Consider the following 13,214-nt stretch of genomic DNA (forward strand, 5'->3'; position numbering starts at 1 on the left):
CACCCACGAAGCATCGTTACCCATCGCTCCACAAAGGCCGCGGCCCCTGCAGAGCAAGGGGAACTACTACTTCAAGGTCTCAGAGCAAGTGACGTCACCGATTGAAAGGCTATTAGCGCGCACCACCGCTAACTAGCTAGCCATTTCACATCCGTTACACTCACCCCCCTTTCGACCTCCTCCTTTTCCGCAGCAACCAGTGATCCGGGTCAACAGCATCAATGTAACAGTTTAACTTTACGTCCGTCCCCTCGCCCCGACTAGGGCGCAAACCAGGGACCTTCTGCACACATCAACAACTGACACCCACGAAGCATCGTTACCCATCGCTCCACAAAGGCCGCGGCCCTTGCAGAGCAAGGGGAACTACTACTTCAAGGTCTCAGAGCAAGTGACGTCACCGATTGAAAGGCTATTAGCGCGCACCACCGCTAACTAGCTAGCCATTTCACATTCGTTACACATGGGTAACGCTGCTTCGAAGGTGGCTGTTGTTGATGTGTTCCTGGTTCGAGCCCAGGTAGGGGCGAGGAGAGGGACGGAAGCTATATTGTTACACTGGCAATACTAAAGTGCCTATAAGAACATCCAATAGTCAAAGGTATATGAAATACAAATCGTATAGAGAGAAATAGTCCTATAATTCCTATAATAACTACAACCTAAAACTTCTTACCTGGAAATATTGAAGACTCATGTTAAAAGGAACCACCAGCTTTCATATGTTCTCATGTTCTGAGCAAGGAACTTAAACATTAGCTTTCCTACATGGCACATATTGCACTTTTACTTTCTTCTCCAACACTTTGTTTTTGCATTATTTAAACCAAATTGAACATGTTTCATTATTTATTTGAGGCTAAATTGATTTTATTGATGTATTATATTAAGTTAAAATAAGTGTTCATTCAGTATTGTTGTAATTGTCATTATTACAATATATATATATATATAAATAAATAAAATTCGGCCGATAAATCGGTTTCGGCTTTTTTTGGTCCTCCAATAATCGGTATCGGCGTTGAAAAATCATAATCGATCGACCTCTAGTTCTTTGGCTGTCACCAAAGGAGAGAACTTTTTGGTTCCAGGTAGAAGTCTTTTTGGTTCTATATAGAACCCTCTGTGGAATGGAGCCCAAAAGGGTTCTACCTAGACACAGAAGGGGTTCTTCCTGGAACCAAAAAGGGTTCTCCTATGGGGACAGCAGAATAATCCAATTAGTTCGTAGATAACACCTTTTTATCTGAGTGTAGGCCTATATTGCAGTCGTGGTTCTGTGGATATCTGTTGAAAATAAAGTTAATTAGTGGTGGTGAGTTAAGATAATCAGAAATACTATGAAACATCCCCACTTTTAGCACACATTTGCAAGCAGGCAAAGTAACCTGTGTGTGCTGAGGCATGTGTGTTCACTCAACATTGACAGGACCAACAACAAAAAACATGCTTGGGACTCCCGAGTGGCGCAGCTATCTAAGACACTGCATCTCAGTGCTAGAGGCATCACTACAGACCCTGGTTTGTTTCCAGGCTGTATCACAGCCGGCCGTGATTGGGAGTCCCATAGGGCAGCGCACAATTGGCCCAGCGTCGTCCGGGCTTGGGTTTGGCCGGGGTAGGTCGTCATTGTAAATAAGAATTTGTTCTTAACAGACTTGCCTAGTAAAATAAAGGTTCAATAAAAAAAACATGCAAACAAAAGATGACTTGTCTAACTTGCACAGTTATGCAATTATTAGGAGACTAGATACACTGCTGCTACATTGACCCCCTCTCCATTTATTTGTACAAAGCTTCTACTCGCTGTTTATTATCTATGCATAGTCACTTCACCCCTACCTACATGTACAAATTACCTCAACTAACCTGTACCCCCGCACACTGACTCGGTACCGTTTAAAAAAATAAATAGGCAAGTCCGCCTCAAAACAGTGTACCCCTGTATATAGTTTCGTTATTGTTATGTTATTATGTTACTTTTTATAATTTTTTATTCGATTTTTTACTTTAGTTTATTTGGTATATATTTTCTTAAACTCTTCTTGAACTGCACTGTTGGTTAAGGGCTTGTAAGTAAGCATTTCACGGTAAGGTCTACACTTGTATTCGGCGCATGTGACAAATAAAGTTTGATTAGATTTGAAATACCTAATCCTGGCTACTAATGTTCTAGTCAGTGATGTCAATTTAGCAATTTTGTTGCTAGATTTACCAACTTTTCAGACTACCCTGTCAACTATTTTGTCAAACAGCACCTAGCAACAAATGTAGCTACTTTTAAAAATGTATTTTGAACTTTGAGCAACTTTTGAAAAGTGACTCAAACGCTAAAATGCACGAGATGGCCAGTCAATTTGAGTAACGTTATTGTGTATTCTACGTAATGATCGCAACGACATCGACATCACAACATCACAACACGCAACGACATCACAACGTCATTTAGCAACTTTTAGCAACAAATCAACCTGCCTCTAGCAACTTACCCTGAAAATTAGTTGGCAACACTGGTTCTAGCATTAATTTATTGAGGCAAGCAGATCAGAGATGTCAAGGTGGTACTCAAGCATATGCCATGTGTTTGTGATACATGTATGGTCATATTTTTTATGTTTTATTTCGTTTATTTTGCCTCCCAGGTATTTGCATTGAATGTATGTATATAATTACTGCTGCTAGGGGAGCTGCGAAGTCAATGAAGTGAGTTAGTGAGATATTTAACATTTCGTCTTCATTATGGAGAATGACTGGTTGCTAATGGTTTACATGAACGAGAAAGGATCAACATGGCGTCCAAACTTTCTGTACTTTTCTTTTCAACGTTTTAGATGCAATTTGTTTTACTTTCTATGAACAAAGACTCAGTTTACTTTAGGTAATATATGTAAATATGCGATGTCACGATAAAATGTGTTAGTGTTAATATTTGTAAAAAAATTGTGTTTAACAGTTCGCTAGCTTGATGCTAACCAAATTTAGCTTGGCTAAGAGCTATAGTAGTTAGCTTTAGCCTAGTTGGTTTTAGTCAATGTCAGCTTGATGTAATGGTTGTAGCATTGTTTTGCATAGTCGTCCAGTAATTTAGATTTTTTTTTCTTCGAAATTGACACTGATAGTACAGTGAGTTTTATATATATAATGCGAATGTGTAGATGTATGGTGACTCCCCGTTTGGATGAACGGACCAACGGGACTGCCATGGGAAAGTTCCTTGACGGGTACCAGGAATGGTGGAAGGACAATCTGATGGTAATTATCTTTGCACACCACACAGCAGTGTCCAGGCCTCCAGAGTATTCACTCTATCGCCTGCTATATGGAGGGGAGCCACAGCAGTTAACTGATGTAAACAATGCAATTGTGTATATAACATTATTGTGTATACATTTTTTGGGATTGACCTAGAGTTTTAATTTTGCTGTTTTTGTATAATGTACTTTGAGGTCACTGATATTTCACCTGATGTGGTGGAAGTTGTCGAACCAGATCAGAACGCCTTCGAAGACCACCTTCAAGCACGGACTGAGATTGTTGAGGTTTTTGACCAGGTAAAAATTATTGTCCACTGTTAATTTATTTTCTGGCCTTCCAAGAGATATATAAGAGATGTATTTGTAATAATATGAAATATAAATTGCATTTATTTCTATTATCAGTCAAGGTGAGACTGAACATGGACAGGGCGCAGGAGAAAAAGGAGAGCCACCTGAGAAGAATCAAGGGGACCTAGTGCTTCGACATCTGGGTGAATTACTTGGTTTAGAAGAAGGACGAAAGGAAGGCGAGACCCGGGATAGCTTGGTGCTCTTTCGCTCCTAGCTGGGGTCAACTGTTCTCCAGGACCTAGGGGTTCTGCCTAACACCCAGACATGGATCCACTACCATTATCAACCACCCTCCAACGTTTCATTACATCAGCTACTGTTATTGTCAAGTTGTCATTATCTGCTAAGAAAGAGCAAGACAACTATCATACTGGGCACATAATGTGGGTTGCACAGATTAGCTAAAAACACTAGCACTGCGAACACTCAGAACAAAGAGGTCAGCAGCGCCTGGACTTTGGAGTTTCCCTCTGAGTCCACTACATGTTGAAAAACAAGTGACAGGCAGAACCTCCTATCCACACAAGACACACCTCTCTATTCCACACACCATAATTCTGTATTTCAGTCTATGATTGCCATGTGAGTGTACAAAAAATCTGAAAGTAAATTGACACGCGTACCAAAAAAATATCAATGGTTATGTATTTAAATAAAAAATATTACTAGATTGGTTTTCACAGCTGTTTCATAAGGTGTTTGTGATGGTATTTGTTAGTTCAACATTATTAATTGTATCAAGACTTACAATAGATATATATTCAACCACAAGGGTGTACTAATGTGCTCTGATTTAAAAAAAAAAAATCATAATTGAGGACTAAAATTATTTCAGTGTAGGTAAGGGAAGGCCTGTTTAAAATGAAAACATTCCAGCCAGTATTTGCATATGAATGGAGTGGAAATCAGTTCACTTGGTGATCTGTAAGGTAAGTAACAATGTGTGTGTGGGGGGGGCATTGAAATTATATTATGTTTACCCTGATGCCTGTTTATTCATAAAAAGCAGAAGATGGTAAATAACATTAATCGCAATGGTTAGCCTATGCAAATGAATAGGAATACATTTTGCCTAATTGGTAATATGATGTGGGGAAAGTCGGGATCCTAGTCAGGCTTCTGTTTGTCAATTCCAGATTAAATATAGGTCTTCATGTGTATCAATCTGTAGGCAACTGTGGGCTAAATTTATGAAAAACAGCTTAAATGTTCAGGCTTCATCATGATCTGTGATCAAAACAGGCTGGGGTGTTTTTGGTTCTGTTTAGTCTAAGGATATGCGTAAGAACGCAACTGCACTGAAATGAATAGCTTGATTCAATGGGATTCTTGTGAATAATAAATGTTTTTCTGTTAAACTGTTTGGTCTATGCATAGTCCCACACTAATTCTAACTTTTAATTTTGCATTAGGCATAGTTCTACATTGCAGAGCATTTAATAAACCATCCACATTTTCCTGGGATGTTAAAACTTCTTATGGCTGCATCCCGCTACCGGGATCGATATGACAGCAGCCAGATAAAGTGCAGGGCGCCAAATTCAAAACAGAAATCTCAGAATTAAAATTCCTCAAACATACATGTGTCTTATATCTTTTTAAAGGTATTCTTGTTGTTAATCCCACCAAAGTGTCCGATTTCAAATATGCTTTTCAGCGAAAGCACTACAAACGATTATGTTAGGTCACCACAAAACCATAATAAGCACAGCCATTTTTCCAGCGAAAGATAGCAGTCAGAAAAAGCAGAAATAGAGATAAAATGAATCACTAACATTTGATTATCTTCATCAGATGACACTCATAGGACTTCATGTTACACAATACATGCGTGTTTTGTTTGATAAAGTTCATATTTATAACAAAAAATCTGAGTTTACATTGGCGCGTTAGATTCACTAGTTCCAAAAACATCCAGTGATAGTGCATAGCCACATCGTTTCAACAGAAATACTCATCATAAATGTAGATGATAATACAAGTTATACACATGGAATTATAGATATACCTCTCCTTAATGCAACCGCTGTGTCAGATTTTAAAAAAACTTTACGGAAAAAGCAAATCATGCAATAATCTGAGACGGGGCTCAGAACAATAGCCAAATTAGCCGCCATGTTGGACTCAACAGAAACCAGAAAATACATGATAAATGTTTCCTTACCTTTGATGAACTTCATCAGAATGCAGTCCTAGGAATCCCAGGTCCACAATAAATGCTTGATTTGTTCGATAATGTCCGTTATTTATGTCCAATTAGCTACTTTGGTTCGCGCCTTCGGTAAACAATTCCAAAGTCAATAAAGCGCCTCCACTATAACGTGACGAAATGTCCAAAAGTTCCATAACAGTCAGTAGAAACATGTCAAACGATGTACTGAATCAATCTTTAGAATGTTGTTAACATACATCTTGAATAACGTTCCAACCGGAAAATTAAATTGACTTCAGAAGAGCGATGGAACGGACGTCCTACTCATGTGAAGGCGCATGGTGAATGCGTGATCAGCCCGTGGAAGTGAATACTCATTCCTGTCTCCTTCGGCCCCCCCTTCACATTAGAGTCATCAGACAAAGTTCTGTTGACTATTGACATCTAGTGGAAGCCGTAGGAAGTGAAAACTCATCTATATCTCGCTGTCATTTCAATTGAGAGCATGGTTGAAAATCTGAACCTCAGAAACAATTCTAACAGGAATTGGAACTTATCAGGTTTTTGCCTGCCATATGAGTTCTGTTATACTCACAGACATACTTCAAACAGTTTTAGAAACTTCAGAGTGTTTTCTATCCAATATGAATAATAATATGCATATATTAGCAACTGGGACTAAGGAGCAGGCCGTTTAATATTGGCACCTCTGTGCACCTTTCATCCATCTACTCAATACTGCCCCTGCAGCCATAAGAAGTTAAGGCTGCGCAAGACTTTCGATAGGCTAGTAGACTGCTGAAATAATCGTAGCGTTTATCATTGTTAAAGCCTAGATCGCTTTAATAAATCTGGACTGTTTCTTTTCCTATAGCTAAGCAAACAAGTGGTAGCATATTATTTTGCACGTCTCTATAACAAGGCCTATATCCTCACATACTCCCTCAATTTGAACCCCGCTTTCCACAGAAATGTATGGACGAAGGATTGCATGATGACAGTAAATGTGTCTGTTAATCCAGTAAAGTGGGGGTGGAAAAGTGGGGGTGCCAGAGATTCCGAGTTGGATGACTGTTCAAAACAAAAATCCCAGTCTGAGCAAATTTTTTGCCCTGAGTTCCCAGTTGTCTTGAACGCACTGAAGTCGGAAGTCAGAGATTGCCAACTTCCGAGTTGTTTTGAATGCGCCACCAGAGACCTAGACTACCCACAACAAAGAAAAGGAAAGTGGGATACCTAGTCAGTTGTACAACTGAATGCATTCAACTGAAATGTGTCTTCTGCATTTAACCCAACCCCTCTGAATCAGAGCGGTGCGGGGGCCTCCTTAATCGAAATCCACTTATTCGTCGCCCAGGGAACAATGGGTTGACTGCCTTGCTCGGGCAAAACAAAAAAAGTTTGTCGGCTTTGGGATTCAATCTAGCAACCTTTTGGTTACTTGCCCAACACTAACCACTAGGCTACCAAGAATCCCTTGTGTTTGTATTGATGCGAGAAATAGGCATATCTACACAGTAATGGTGGCTGCGATATCAACTAGCCTAATAATTTTTGCATCGAGGTGATAGGCCTATTTTAGCTAAATCGACAACTGAAATTGATGAACTAAACAGACACTTAAACTAACACGTAACGGGTAACACATGTAGACGTTTTAAGGCGTTCATGGTAAGATCATTCATAATAAACTTATACGCAAACTGACACGTGACGTGAACACCACGTCTACATGACGTATCACGTGACATGAACGTGTCGGCAGTTTGACGCCTTAGAAACAAACTTGTCTCCATTGACAGTAATTCATGGCATTATTTTATAGCGCTAGGAAGACGCTCGGTGACCGGTATCAGTAGCTTCACGAGGCTTAATTCTGGCATGAATCACCACCCATAGTAGCGCGGTGTGAGATTCCCAAAGTCTGGGGCGTCAGCCTTCTCGTCCTCTCTAATATCGCTCCAGTAGTTATCACTTCACAAGCTCAGGGCATGCCCGGCATGCATCTGTAGTCTACTTGTGTGCTGCTATAGCCCCTTGCTTTCGCTACTGTCATGGAGTTCGCTAAATATTTTCATAAAGAGACTGATAAAACACACAGGTGCTAAATCAAGGTCACTTGATTTAGGACCAAGAGCAAGAGAGGGAGTACGGCGATGTAGTGTGCACAACTAAATAATCATTGTGGAATCTGAAAAGACACGTATCCTGAAAGCATGATGGTGTACTTACTACGTGCACATGCTAAAAGAAAGGAAGGCGGTGGTTAGATAACTAAGTGTGTCATTGTAGCAAAGTATGTATCAACTAAAAATCTGATCTCTTAAACGTTTCGTTCATTTTTTCTTCTATTATCTATACAATAGGCCATCATTGATTTTGGTCCAATAGGCCTGGCATATTCCCACATTCAAGGAGCTTTCCGTTTTGATTGGGTTATTTTGCCTAAAAACCTATAGAACGTTTTAAAAACAAATCTGCATCTGCCCGGCCTGGCAAGACTGGCCAAAAGGGTGTTTAGCATCCACAGTGGCTCTGCAAGTGTGAGAAGGGTATTCTCCGCTGCTGACCTGCTTTGCAGGCACCACATCACATGAGCCTGAAGCCACAGACTGGCCAAACTCGAGTTTCTAAGGCACTAATAAGTAATTTTTCAATTAATATGTATTTAATTATAAGTAAGTCACAGCCTATATTTGCAATTTATAGACTTTAATGAATTAATATAACAAAATGTTTAATTGCTGAGAGCTTTATGTACGTACCAGCTTATTGTGTCGCACTCGCAAATGCTTCACAATGTATTTCTTTGTAGACTATAGCCTTGAAATAATATAGGCTAAATAATTCATGTTTGTTCAATCTTAGGCTCCATGTCTGGCTCCTGACCTATTTAGAGTGCTTACAATGCATGCGGAAACTAATCAGACCCATTCACTTTTTCCACATTTTGTTACGTTACAGCACTATTCTAAAAAGGACTACATTGGTTTTTTCACTCATCAATCTCCACACAATACCCCATAATGACAAAGCAAAACAGGTTTCTCATTTTTTTGTTGTAAATGTATCAAATGAAAAAAAACTGAAACATCACATTTACGTTAGTATTCAGACCCTTTACTCAGTACTTTGTTGAAGCACCTTTGGCAGGATGACATCCTCAATTCTTCTTGGGTATGACACTACAAGCTTGGCACACTTGTATTTGGGGAGTTTCTCCCATTCTTTTCTGCAGACCCTCTCAAGCTCTGTCAGGTTGGATGGTGAGCATCGCTGCACAGCTATTTTCAGGTCTCTCCAGAGATGTTCGATTGGGTTCAAGTTCGGGCTCTGGCTGGGCCACTCATGGCCATTCAGAGACTTGTCCCGAAGCCAATCCTGTGTTGTCTTGGCTGTGTGCGTAAGGTCATTGTCCTGTTGGAAGGTGAACCTTAACCCCAGTCTGAGGTCCTGAGCGCTCTGGAGGAGGTTTTCATCAAGGATCTTTCAGTACTTTGCTCCGTTCATCTTTTCCTTGATCCTGACTAGTCTCCCAGTCCCTGCAGCTGAAAAACATGGTAACAGGTTTCCTCCAGATGTGACACTTGGCATTCAGGCCAAAGAGTTCAATCTTGGTTTCATCAAACCAGAGAATCTTGTTTGTCATGGTCTGAGAGTCTTTTAGATGCCTTTTGGCAAACTCCAAGTGGGCTGTCATGTGCCTTTTACTGAGGAGTGGCTTCCGTCTGGCCACTCTACCATAAAAGCCTGATTGGTGGAGTGCTGCACAGATGGTTGACCTTCTGGAAGGTTCTCCCATCTCCACAGAGGAACCATTGAGTTCTTGATCACCTCCCTGACCAAGGCCCTTCTCCCCCGATGGCTCAGTTTGGCCGGGCGGCCAGCTCTAGGAAGAGTCTTGGTGGTCCCAAACTTTTTCCATTTAAGAATGGAGGCCACGGTGTTCTTGGGGACCTTCAATAGTGCAGACATTTTTTGGTACCCTTCCTCAGATCGGTGCCTCGACACAATCCTGTCTCGGAGCTCTACACACAATTCCTTCGACCTCATGGCTTGGTTTTTGCTCTGATCTTATATAGACAGGTGTGTGCCTTTCCAAATCATGTCCAATCAATTGAATTTACCACAGGTGGACTCCAATCAAGTTGTAGAAACATCTCAAGGATGATCAATGGAAACAGGATGCACCTGTATGTGGATTGCACCTGTATTTTTTTTTTTTTTTTTTTTTTACCGTTATTTTACCAGGTAAGTTGACTGAGAACACGTTCTCATTTGCAGCAACGACCTGGGGAATAGTTACAGGGGAGAGGAGGGGGATGAATGAGCCAATTGTAAACTGGGGATTATTAGGTGACCGTGATGGTTGAGGGCCAGATTGGGAATTTAGCCAGGACACCGGGACACCAGCTAGTCTTATGACTAGCTGGACCTACCATTTGGACCTACCATTTGGACCTACCATTTGGACCTACCATTTGGACCTACCATTTGGACCTACCATTTTTAAGTATTGAAACTAATCCATATGGTGGTGCATCCCAATGCCCCAGGGCAGTGATTGGGGACACTGCCCTGTGTAGGGTGCCGTCTTTCGGATGGGACGTTAAACGGGTGTCCTGACTCTCTGAGGTCATTAAAGATCCCATGGCACTTATCGTAAGAGTAGGGGTGTTAACCCCGGTGTCCTGGCTAAATTCCCAATCTGGCCCTCAAAATAAAAATAAAAATAGATGCATGTTAAATTGTGATTTTGAAGAATGAATCGAATTAGGAGCGGCAGTTTTTTTCCCCTGTCAGCGCTGAGCGTTTTTCAGCGGCGCTGTTTGAAAGGACATGGAGCGCCGGAGCACAAGCACTCATTCTGCCTTCCCCACTTCTCTCTCCCCTCACAGAGTCGGGGGGGATGTCTTCCATTAGGGATATCAAGAGGGAGAAGACTACACTTAAAAGACTCCAGGCAGAAAGAGAGAAGGGTCTGCGTTCCAAAAGGCACCCTATTACCACTACATTTGAACTGGGCCCATAGGGATCTGGTGAAAAGTTGTGCACTATGCAGTAAGGGAATAGGGTGTCATATGGGACACAGACAAGGAGGATGTCCTCTTTCTATGTCTCCTTTCATCATATCGTAAATGTACTAGACTCAGTAATGACATTCAACCTCAACTCTACTGTTGATACCTGTGTTGTGATAGCAACATAACAGTCCAGCAGTATATTGTAGTAGTAGTAGGGCCTGTTTAACTACACAGGCATGGGCTAACTTGAGCCCAGAGTTGTTTCTGACCAGATCACATTGTCAGGAAAAACTCCTGCCGAATAATCCGAATGAATCTAAGATAAGTCAAGAAATCTGTAATTAATTTTGACGTTTTTGCCGAGGAAGTCTTAGTCGCGCAGATGTTACTAAGATGTTTGGTGCAGTATTTCTCAAGTGAAATGTGCATGAAAACTAGTCGTCTGTTGTTGAACGACAACAAACACTTAATTGAAGAATCCCTGCTTTTGACCAATCACTGATGAAGGGGCATAAACTTTGGCTACCGAATTTCGACAAGCCTCAAGAAAAAATGTTGTGTGCTCCAACAGCTGGAAAAAAAACCTGCTGAACGCTGCCCAACACCAAAATGAACAAACATAAAAATGTTGATTAATATATCTGTGAATTCTTTTGACTGGGAAGCATACGGTAAGCTTTACTGTAGAGGTGCTGGGTGCATGGAGTTGGATAGAGGGTAGACTTGCTACACAGCTTGTTATAGCATGGGCAGCGCCATCGAGGTCTTTCTCCATTTTAAACGGGTTAAAGGGACAATATTCAGTTCAGTTTTGTTAAACAGCAGATTGCCCCGTGGGGAGATCATCATAGCAAAGATAGGAGGTGTTCTCTCTTTTCCATCTCTATGGCCCGGGTGTCTGAGCTGAGCCCTGACTTATGTGTGGCTGAGTCCTCTCCATCTCCTCCCGAAAAGGACCCGACAAAGGGTTGCCCTCGCTCCAGTGCGCTCATGAGCCGCCCTGTGTTTGTGTGTGTGCTCTGAGCTGGAGACACAACGGATTCCCTCTTTTATAAGGATAGCAGACCCGGCACTGGAACTAGTCTCAGCAAATATAATTGATGCCATCTTTTTAAAAGTGTCTCCAACAGTCTTAAAAGAAATGGCAATCTTCGGCGTCACCCCTGTGTTTGGACGTCATAGTTTGAATAGTCTTGCATCATGCCAGACTTCAAGGCTCTTGTAAACTCAGCAAAAAAAAGAAACAGCCCTTTTTCAGGACCCTGTCTTTCAAAGATAATTCGTAAAAACCCAAGTAACTTCACAGCTCTTCGTTGTAAAGGGTTTAAACACTGTTTCCCATGCTTGTTCAATGAACCATAAACAATGAACATGCACCTGTGGAACGGTCGTTAAGACACTAACAGCTTACAGACAGTAGGCAAATGAAAACTTAGGACACTAAAGAGGCCTTTCTACTGACTGAAAAACACCAAAAGAAAGATGCCCAGGGTCCCTGCTCATCTGCGTGAACGTGCCTTAGGCATGCTGCAAGGTGGCATGAGGACTGTAGATGTTGCCAGGGCAATAAATTGCAATTTCCGTACTGTGAGACACCTAAGACAGCGCTATATGGAGACAGGACGGACAGCTGATCGTCCTCGCATTGGCAGACCACGTGTAACAACACCTGCACAGGATCGGTACATCCAAACATCACACTTGCAGGTGCCTTGGTGGAAGAGTAGGGTAACAGCTCACAGCAAGAACTGGCAAATCTGGTGCAGTCCATGAGGAGGAGATGCACTGCAGTACTTAATGCAGCTGGTGGCCACACCAGATACTGACGGTTACTTTTGATTTTGACCCCCCTTTGTTCAGGGACACATTATTCCATTTCTGTTAGTCACATGTCTGTGGAACTTGTTCAGTTTATGTCTCAGTTGTTGAATCTTGTTATGTTCATACAAATATTTACACATGTTAAGTTTGCTGAAAATAAAGAGGACGTTTCTTTTTTTGCTGAGCTTATGTAATCTCTGGAGGGACACATCTTGTGAAGATGACTAGCTCATAGTGAACTGGGCTGTTAATCTGTCAATTGGATCCCAGACATATAGTATGATCAGCCAAAACTGATCTTAGATCTGCTGCTAACTGTGTCCAGGGTATCTCACAAAGGCTAGCGGTAGCTCCCAAACTGATCCTAGATCTACTGCTAACTCTGTGTCCAAGGAAAGACAGAGGAACTGATTCAGAGAGAAAACTCATATCATGTGGATATAACCTCTATAAGAGCATGTACATTCAGTCTCTTAGTATCTATGATGGTAACTACTGTATACATTATCAAAAGTAAACTATGGATCAGTTTTAGAGTTGATGTACAGTATATGAACTCAAAAAGATTTAAAGTTCAACAAACTCAGAAAGGTCACGTGAAATTAACTG

The 13,214-nt window shown here is 41.3% G+C and overlaps 1 protein-coding gene and 1 long non-coding RNA gene across 8 annotated transcripts in view; one reads left to right on the forward strand and one right to left on the reverse strand.

Annotated features, from left to right (window-relative positions):
- The window catches only part of LOC139547629 (dedicator of cytokinesis protein 10-like), a 176,329-nt gene that overhangs the window by 85,932 nt on the left and 77,183 nt on the right, over positions 1-13,214 (reverse strand). The gene's annotated exons all lie outside the window — the stretch shown is intronic.
- On the forward strand, positions 3,026-4,278 carry LOC139547636 (uncharacterized). The gene is made up of 3 exons (XR_011669566.1): positions 3,026-3,252; positions 3,447-3,551; positions 3,660-4,278. It is a non-coding gene; the product is annotated as an uncharacterized lncRNA (long non-coding RNA).

The sequence above is a fragment of the Salvelinus alpinus genome, chromosome 21 (genome assembly GCF_045679555.1).
Source record: "Salvelinus alpinus chromosome 21, SLU_Salpinus.1, whole genome shotgun sequence".
NCBI lineage: Eukaryota > Metazoa > Chordata > Actinopteri > Salmoniformes > Salmonidae > Salvelinus > Salvelinus alpinus.